Below are 10128 nucleotides of genomic sequence, written 5' to 3' on the forward strand. Positions count from 1 at the left end.
TTGACTCATGCTCATGTGTGTTGTTGTTGTGAAGAGTAGTTAAACTGGCCGAATCATAGGAAAACTAAACCGAGTACTTTTCAGTATACTTGTACATGCCCCTTGCTGACAATTGCTGCTGGGCAATGAAGGATCTTGTGGATTGCTGTGGAAGTAACTCTGAGTTACTTATAGTATCAGTATCACATTTTACCTTTAAAGAAAAGGATCAATCTTTTCAGTATCAGTTTTTACAGGGACATGATGAAGCACAGAATCAAGCAAAGGAAAATTCATACAAGATAAAATGAAGGAAATAATTTTGCATAATTGTTTCTGGTCAATCAGGTCCATATTTTTTGTCCTATTTTTTTTCATCTATTTGGTCTTATTTTTTTTGGTCTATTAAATTATGAAACATTATTAAATGTTTTCACATCAGAAATGCTGATTACCTGTTGACAATCTGATTATATTACTAATAGACCAGATGCTGGGTTGAATCTGTAGATTTTAGGGGCTGTCCCATGACAAAATTAAATCAGACCATCAGCTGATCAGGTCTGTCATCAGAACCCTCCCCCAATTAGCATGTAGTTGTAATATACCGGCCGCCGGGGGGTAGCCTCCTCAGCAGCTCCAGTACTCTCTGTGCTGGAGGCTGTTCCATCCCTGGTAAGCTGCTCACTTTTGAGGTTCAGATGACTGCAGGCAGAGGCTGGAAACAACTTAAACAGTTCAACTTTATTTTCTTCAGGGCACAGCACATCCCAAATGCCATCAGGACTCTTAACACGATACCAACAGTACATCGTCTTCTACAGCAGCACACTACACGGGTGGACCACACAAGCAACCGAACACGGAACACGATGAACATGGAACTTCGACCCCCTTCCTGCGACCGACCTCAGCCCATGAAGGTAACTGTCTACTCCGTTATAGTTCACCCTTTTACGGCACTGGTGATCTTGTACATGTACTAGGCTAGTAGTTCACTTGACTCTTGGAACAGCTCTCACACTCTGGCTGTCACTTCCACAGAGACTCACTCACTGACCTCCCTGGCTTGACCACTTCCAGATACGGGCTGGTTTCAACAGACTGGTTTCAATGACACTTCAGCTCCTTGACTCTAGCTGACTTGACTTCAGAGGCTCTCCTATTAGCCCCTCTAGTCCTTTAGCTCCCAGTCTCTAGCTAAAGGGTCTCCAGTGACCCTTCTCACTGGCTGCTGCTGTAGGCAATCTCTTCACTCCTCTGCTAGGATGGCTACCCCCGGCTCAACTCTCTTCAAGCAGTTAATCTATCTCCCTTTTTGCTCCCAGCTAGCCACTCCTCTCATGTCCCTCTAGTTAACCCTTCTTGTGCCCTCCTAAAGGCTCCCATCTAAACGTGCTCAGTGTCTCCATCTTGTATCCCTTTTCTAGTACTACACTACCTAATTTCTCTACATAATGCCCTATGGCCACAAACACACATACTCAAGTCACATATGATGCACTCAAACATGGCAGTAATAACAGGGTAAACAATTACAGCCAATTAGCCAGGACTAAGTCCTGGCACCCTCTTACATTGTGTCTCACCAGATCATGTGGATCCAAGAAGGCCCTGACTCCAAATGAGCAACTGTTATGTATCGTGGACAGATTGTGTTTGTTTTGTAGGGAACAATGGTGGCTGTACGGCAACAGAAGGAGCAGAACTTGAGTCATGGAAACTGAAAAATCAAAGGTATAAAGTAGAAACAAGTATGGGAACTCAGAGATGTATTAGAGCTGAGTTTGTCAGAGAGTCCAAAGCAATCCTGGACAGGATTGACTCAATGGCACAGCTGAGTTTGACAAAGAGTCCAGGTGAAACTGTCAAAGTGGTGCAGCAGAGTTGACCTGACGGTAGAGCTGAGTTGGTCAGGAAATTAATGCAGAATATATATAACATAGAGGAACATAGAGAGCAGGAGGCAGAAAGAGGACACTGAGTCTGATGCCTTATTTATGAAAGGTGAGTGACATATCAGCTCTAATGCAGCAGTAATATTATCTGCCAGCAAGCTAATAAGATGATTGGCCATGCAATACTTAATCGGTCCAACCAGCCAGGAAGGAAACATATCTTTCTTAGTTACTCTCTGCTGTGGCTCATAGCACTGAAATGTTTTCGTGCCTAAAAAGAGAATATGGAAAGGGATTGATTTAATAAGACAACTACAACCCCAAATTCAAAGAATATGGAACTGTCACGGCTCCACCCCTCAATGTGTCTGGGATGCAGTTACTGACAGCTCAGCCATCCAATCTGGTACAGGGGCATGATGAAGCTGTTGGTGCTTGGATTGACAGCTCAGTCATCCAGTCTGGTGCTGGGGCGTGCTGAGCTGTCAGTGTGTTGATTGACAGTTTGGCTGTCCAATCTGAGACTGGAAGGTGCTGACTGTCTCCAAGTGTTCATTATCCCAGGTGATTGCCAAACTACTTAACTGCGCTGTTTCTCCCAGACCTCTGCCAGATGTACATTCAGCTAAGTGTGGTTTGTTCTCACGGTGCCTTGCGTTCTGTATGTTGATCTTTCGTTGCCTGACCTTGAACCTCGTTCTTACCATCTGTCTGTTTAACTCCTTCTGCTCTTATCTACTATTCTGCTGGTTTTCTGACCTTGTAATGTTATCTGACTGCTTTTGCCTCTTCCTTCTGTTTATGATGTACCTCCTGGCTTTTGACCTTGGACTCCTTGACTATCCTGACTCGCAGGACCTTGCCCGTGAGAAGTGACTAGTGTCACAGGAACGCTGTGTAAAGGACAACAAAAATGCAATGATTTGGAAATCTCTTATAGACATATTTTAAAACAAAACATAGAACACAGATCAGAAGTTGAAAGTTAGACCTTTTTCCATTCTATTACAAAAGTTTACTTATTTGGAAATTGATGGCAGCAACATATCTCAAAAAAGTTGGTAGAGGTCTAACAAAAGACTGAAAAATAGTACTAAGAAAAAACAGCTGCAGGTCAAATTTCTACTAAGTCACATGTCTGTATATGAAAATAGCAGATTGAGAGGCAGAGTCTCTCAGAATCAAAGATGGTCAGAAGTCCACCAATCTGTCACCAAAAATTCACAGATTTTCATAAATTTTCAGTGGAACAAGTTCAGAAAAAATGTTCCTAAATGTAAAATTTTTAAAAAATTGAATATTTCACCAACTACGGAACATAATATCATCAAACGATTCAGAAATCCACGTGTAAAAGGGACAAGGCATATAATAAATATTGTTTGCTCATAATCTACGGGCCGTCAGCCAGCATTGCATTAAAAAAAACACATATGATTCGTTTGTGCAAATCACAAGGGCTTAATAATGCTTCTAGAAATCATTTTCTGTGAGCATACAAATTTAAGATAAAGGGGTGCTACGGGGAGATAAAAAATTAATGTAATGGCCATACCTTCATAAACTGTTAGGATGTGTCCCACCCTCACACTACCTGTATTCTTTGTTACGCTGAAGATGCTCCCCACTGCTCCCCATTACTCACGGGACAATAGGCCACACATAATGGGGCGTGGCCTGTTCCCTGCTAATAGTAGTAGCCAGCCCACTGATACTATTTGCTTGTTTGCAATCTGATATTGGGGGCGTGGTGAGGGCATGGCCTGCTCCCTGTTAGTAGTAGCCTTCAACCTGCTAATGTCTCCTTCACTGCAGTCCTATATTGTGGAAGTGGCATGGGTCTGGCCTGCTCCATGGTAGGAGCAGCAGCCAGCCACCGATACTGTCTGCTTGTATGTGGTCTTATATTAGGGGGTGTTTTGGGTGTTGCTTGCTCCTGGCTGCTAGTAGCAGCAGCCAGCCCCCTGATAATATTGGACCACATACAAAGAGATACTATCAGGAGGCAGACCGCTACCAGCATCTTGGAGCAGGTCTCACCCCCAATTTTGGACCACTAAAAGCAGAGTATCAGTGGACTGGCTGCTACTACTTTGAGCAGGCCTCGCCCCCTGATGTGTGATACAACGTCCCATAAGGGAGGGGGAGCAGTGATGAGTAGCTGCAGCATAACACAGAATTACAGGTAGGCCGGGATTACACATGCGAGACATACAGTCGAGTCTCGCGTGTTAATACCCGGCACTACTGATGGCACTCAGGAGCGGAGCATATGGCTGCATGTTTTGCTATGTGGCCGCACGCTCTGCTCCCGAGTGCCGGCGGCAGTGTCAGGTATTAGCATGCGAGACTCGGCAGTATTTCTCGCATGTGTGATCCTGGCCGTAGAGTCAGGGTGGGACACATCACTATTCATGTTATCCTAATAACTTAAGAAGGTATGGTCATTGCAATAATTTTTTATCTCCCCAAAGTACCCCTTTAACCCCTTTACCCCCATGGGTGGTTTGTACTTTAATGACCGGGCCAATTTTTACAATTCTGACCCCTGTCCCTTTATGAGGTAATAGCTCTGGAATGCTTCCATGGATCCTCGTGATTCTGACATTGTTTTCTCGTGACATATTGTACTTCATGTTAGTGGTAAAAGTTATTTGATATAACTTGCGTTTATTTGTGAAAAAATGGAAATTTGGCGAAAATTTTGAAAATTTTACAACTTTGAGTTTTCATGCCCTTAAATCACAGAGATATGGCACACAAAATACTTAATAAGCAACATTTCCCACATGTTTACTTTACATCAGCACAATTTTGTTTGGAACCAAAATTTTTTTTTGTTAGGAAGGTATAAGGGTTAAAATTTGACCAGCGATTTCTCATTTTTACACCACCATTTTTTTTAGGGACCACATCACATTTGAAGCCACTTTGAAGGGTCTATATGGTAGAAAACACCCCAAAGTGACACCATTATAAAAACTGGACCCCTCAAGGTGCTCAAAACCACATTCAAGAAGTTTATTAACCCTTCAGGTGCTTCACAGGAATTTTTGGAATGCTTTTAAAAAAAATGAACATTTAACTTTTTTTCACCAAAAAATTACTTCAGGTCCAATTTTTTTATTTTACCAAGGGTAGCAGGAGAAATTGGATCCCAAAGTTATTGTACAATTTGTCCTCAGTACCCTGCTACCCCTTATGTGGGGGTAAACCACTGTTTGGTCGCATGACAGAGCTCGGAAGAGAAAGAGCGCAGTTTGACTTTTTCAAGGTAGAATTGGCTGGATGCCATGTTGCGTTTGAAGAGCCCCTGATGTGCCTAAACAGTGGAAACCCACAACAAATGATACTATTTTGAAAACTAGACCACCCAAGGAACTTATCTAGATGTGTGGTGAAAACTTTGAACCTCCCAAGGGCTTCACTGAAGTTTATAACGTAGAGTCTTAAAATTAAAAAATCCTATTTTTTCCACAAAAATGATCTTTTCACCCCCAATTTTTATTTTCCCAGGGAAAACAGGACTCCAAAAATTATTGTGAAATTTGTCCTGAGTACACTGATACCCCATATGTGGGGGTAAACCACTGTTTGGGCGCATGGCAGAGCTCAAAAGGGAAGGAGCGTCGCTTGACTTTTTCAACGCAAAATTGGCTGGAATTGAGATCGGACACCATGTTGCGTTTGGAGAGCCCCTGAACAGTGGAAACCCCCACAATTGACCCCATTTTGGAAACTAGACCCCCCAAGGAACTTACCTAGATGTGTGGTGAGCACTTTGAACCCCCAAGTGCTTCACAGACGTTTATAATGCCCGGGCTTGAAAATAAAAAAATCATATTTTTTCCACAAACATGATCTTTTAGTCCCCAATTTTTCATTTTCCCAAGGGTAGCAGGAGAAACTGCACCCCAAAAGTTGTACAATTTGTCCTGAGTACGCTGATACCCTATGTGTGGGAGAAAACTACTGTATGGGCACATGTCGGGGCTCGGAAGGGAAGTAGTAATGTTTTGGATTGCAGACTTTGATGGAATGGTCTGCGGGCATCATGTCGCATTTGGAGAGCCCCTGATGTGACTAAACAGTGGAAACCCCCACAAGTGACCCCATTTTGGAAAATAGACCCCCCCAAGGAAATTCTCTAGATCTGTGGTGAGAACTTTGAATCCCCAAGTGCTTCACAGAAGTTTAAAACATAGAGCCATAAAAATAAAAAAATCATGTTTTTTTTCCACAAAAATGATATTTTCGCCCCCTTTTTTATTTTCCCAAGGATAACAGGAGAAATTGGACCCCAAGAGTTATTGTGAAATTTGTCCTGAGTACACTGATACCCCATATGTGGGGGTAAACCACTGTTTGGGCACATGGCAGAGCTTGGAAGGGACGGAGCACCATTTGACTTTTTCAACACAGAATTGGCTGGAATTGAGATCAGATGCCATGTGGCGGTTGGAGAGCCCCTGATGTGCCTATACAGTGGAAACCCCCCAATTCTAACTCCAACCCTAACCCCACCACACCCCTAACCATAACTTTAGCACCAACCCTAACCCTAACTTTATCCCCAACCCTAACCCTAACTTTAGCCCCAACCCTAACTTTATCCCCTACCCTGATACTATCCCCAACCCTAACCCTAACTTTAGCTTCAACCCTATCCCTAACTTTAGCCCCTATCCTAACCCTAACTTTAGCCCCAACCCTAACTTTTGCCCCAATCCTAACTTTAGCCCCAACCCTAACCCTAACTTTAGCCCCAACCCTAAATTTAGCCCCAACTCTAACCCTAATGGGAAAATGGAAATAAATACATTACTTTTATTTTATTATTTTTCCCTAAGGGAGTGATAAAGGAGGGTTTGATTTACTATTAATAGCGGACTTTTATGTTTGGCAGCTGTCACACGCTAAAAGACGCTTTTTATTGCAAAAAATAGTTTTTGCATCACCACATTTTGAGAGCTATAATTTTTTCCATATTTTGGCCAACATGGGAGATCTTATTTTTTGCGGGACAAGTTGATGTTTTTGTTGGTACCATTTTCGGGCACATGATATTGTTTGATCGCTTTTTATTCTGATTTTTGGGATACAGAATGAACAAAAAACAGCAATTCATGAATTTCTATTGGGTGGGGGGCGTTTATACCGTTCCGCATGTGGTAAAATTGATAATTCATAGAAAAAGGAAAGTCCAGCTCAAGGAGTAAAATCCAGAATTTTCCTTATTTGTTTCATTAAAATACAAGCATGGCTGCTATAGTCATCATTACGGTTTTTACCCTGACATGGGATAGCCGCACAGAAAGTGCCCAGGAGGTTCTGTACGCGTTTCGAGCGGTATACGCTCTTAGACTCAGTCTGGGCCCATTTAGTCTTGTAAACTGTGGTGTCTGTTCACATGGCATGCATTTTGATGGTGCTGGGCAGCCCGCCTTTGCTAATAGAAGGGTGTCACTACTAGGCTGGCCTGGATGCTGTGCATGGCCATAGTGTGAGCAGCGCCGCATACAAGTTTTTTATTGTGCATTAACCTACCAGGCAACCGCCCCCTCCATGTATTGGTAGGCTGTGAGCGGTTGTTTCATTGGTATTCTTGCACCTGTGTTACCATCTTAATTATATGGGTCCACTGCACCCTGTTAGTGCATTTGTCTGGAGGCCTGGATGGGTAAACCTTTTTGCTCTTTTGCTGTTTTCTATTATTGGAGGATTTTAAAGTCCTCTTTCTGTGCTATTTCAGTGTTTTGATCGCAGTGTGCCAGGGGTTAATGTGCCGGGAACGGTCTGTGACTGCTCCAGGCACATTGACACCCGGCCGGGATCAGCTGCGCTCCCCCCATCAGCGCAGCTGATCGCTATGACGTACTATCCCGTCCATGGGCATTAAGGCCCAGGGCGCATGGACGGGATAGTACGTCATATGTCAGAAAGGAGTTAAAGCTCTAACATGCAAAGAAAAAGCCATGTATCTACACAATCCAGAAATGTTGCCGTCTTCACTGGGCCAAAGCTCATTTAAATAACACTGAGACAAAATTGAAAAATTCTGTGGCAGATTAATCAAAATGTGAAATACTTTATGGAACCCAAGGATGTTGTGTCCTGAAGAGCAGAGGGACCTTCCAGCTAGTTATCAGTGCCCAGTTCAGAAGTCTACATCTCTGACAGTATGGTGTTGCATTGGTGTCCACATCTTATTATTATTATTATTATTATTTATTGTTATAGCGCCATTTATTCCATGGCGCTTTACATGTGAGGAGGGGTATACATAAAAACAAGTACAATAATCTTAAACAATACAAGTCATAACTGGTACAGGAGGAGAGAGGACCCTGCCCGCGAGGGCTCACAATCTTCAAGGGATGGGTGATAATACAGTAGGCGAGGGTAGATCTTATAAAGCACTATCAATGCTGAGGATTATATAAAGGTGTTAGAGCAACATATCCTCTGATCCAGACAATGTCTATTTCAGGGAATGCCATGACTTCCATATTTCAGCAAACAATGTTAAACCCCATACCTCATCTATCACAACAGCATGGCTGCGCAGAAGAGTTTTGCATGGTGATCCGGCTGCCTGCAGTCCAGACCTTTCACCAATAGAAAACATTTCGCTCATTATGAAATTAAAAATCCAACAGAGAAGACCCAGGACTGAAGCAGAGAGAATCTTACATCTGAAAAGAATGGGACAACTTTCCTCTCCAAAAACTTCAACAATTGGTGTCCTCACATCCCAGACATTTACAGACTGTTGTAAAATGAAGAGAGATGGCCCTGTTCTTCCTTTTTGAGACTTGTTATTGTCATCAATTTCTAAATTAATTATTTTTTAAAAGGAAATGAAAAAATGTCCAATGTTTACCTTCTGATCTGTGTTCTATGTTATGATGTGAATAAAATATGGCTGCAAGATATTTCCAAATCATTGCATTCTTGTTTTCTTTACATTTGACATATCATTCCAACTTCTTTGGATCGTATTTTAATTCTTATACCTTTTGACCATACTAGAGATTTAGCTATTGGGAGTGTAGAAATAGCAGTCATCAGGGGCGTAATGAACAAATTCACAGGGAGGACAGCTGAAACTGCAGGTGAAGGTGGGCCGTCAAGACTAGGCACATTGTCGGTGTTTCAGGGGCCCACATCAGGGAATACTACGACATGACACCAGGGAGACGTCATCATAGCACTTGAGACGTGATGCTTGTGTGCGCTCCAGCTGCGGGCTTCTGATAGGCTTGTGGCTGTACAGTAAGTGCAGGGCAGAGAGTCAGGGATATGGAGGAAGAAGACTAAGCCGCTTGGCATAGAAGAAGGGTTAGATAAGAGATTTCTTTTAATAGAACAGGAATGTGGGGGGCACATTGAGAGTCACTTAATGACCCATATTAATGTATGGGGGCCATAATTGGGGGACATTATGACAATATAAAGGGCATATGGGAGCATATGTTAAGGGGTTCAGAATTGGGGGACATGATGGTGATATGGGGGCATCATAGGGGCATAATTTATGAGGAGCAGAATTTGGAGACATTATTACAATATGGAGCCACATAGGGGGCATTGCTAACTTACAGGGGTCAGAATTGGGAACATTATTGCTATTGGTGGGTTACATGGGGGGCATTATTAATTTATGGGGGACAGAATTAGTAACATTAATACTATAGTCAACATCCTTTTGGTTTTGGGTATTATTGGTGACTCCAAGTTTTCAATGTTCTGTAAGGGAGGGACAGGACTGTAGTCTTGACCTGTATTACTGTAGCAGCCGTGTCCAGTCCTTCCCCTACATGAAATAATACTCTTCTACTTGGCATACGTGCATCTCCAGATTCAGCTTCACCCGGGCACTTCCCAGGCCATAATGGTCCCTCTTCTAGGTGACCCCCATCAATGCAGACACAGTCCAAGACAACTTTAACACTTTTTTCACTTCGCACAATACATCCACAGTTGGTACATCAAAACATTTGCTTGCTTTCTCATCTTTCCCTTACTTGTTGTCACCTCTGTGCAGTACACGCCCAGACCGTCTTAAACTGCTTCCCAGTTCCTTCCCGGCCTGACCTCACTATAATGACATTTCCTTCAGCCTATTTCGCCCCAGACACGAATTCATCAGTCATAACGTTTGGTGGTCCCTGGTAAAGCATCCGGCCCATCTGTACCAATCTCGTCGAAGCTCCAACTAACTTCATTTCCTTAGTCCAGTCAACTTCTG

General features: G+C 42.9%; 1 long non-coding RNA gene across 1 annotated transcript; it reads left to right on the forward strand.

Moving 5' to 3' along the window:
- Positions 1 to 385: 385 nt before the first annotated feature.
- Positions 386 to 8665, forward strand: LOC141084001 (uncharacterized). Its single transcript, XR_012230902.1, has 3 exons — positions 386 to 902; positions 1572 to 1716; positions 8433 to 8665. It is a non-coding gene; the product is annotated as an uncharacterized lncRNA (long non-coding RNA).
- The last annotated feature ends 1463 nt before the right edge of the window (positions 8666 to 10128 follow it).

The sequence above is a fragment of the Dendrobates tinctorius genome, unplaced genomic scaffold, assembly GCF_039654945.1.
Source record: "Dendrobates tinctorius isolate UK_male_01 unplaced genomic scaffold, ASM3965494v1 ptg000022l, whole genome shotgun sequence".
Lineage (NCBI taxonomy): Eukaryota > Metazoa > Chordata > Amphibia > Anura > Dendrobatidae > Dendrobates > Dendrobates tinctorius.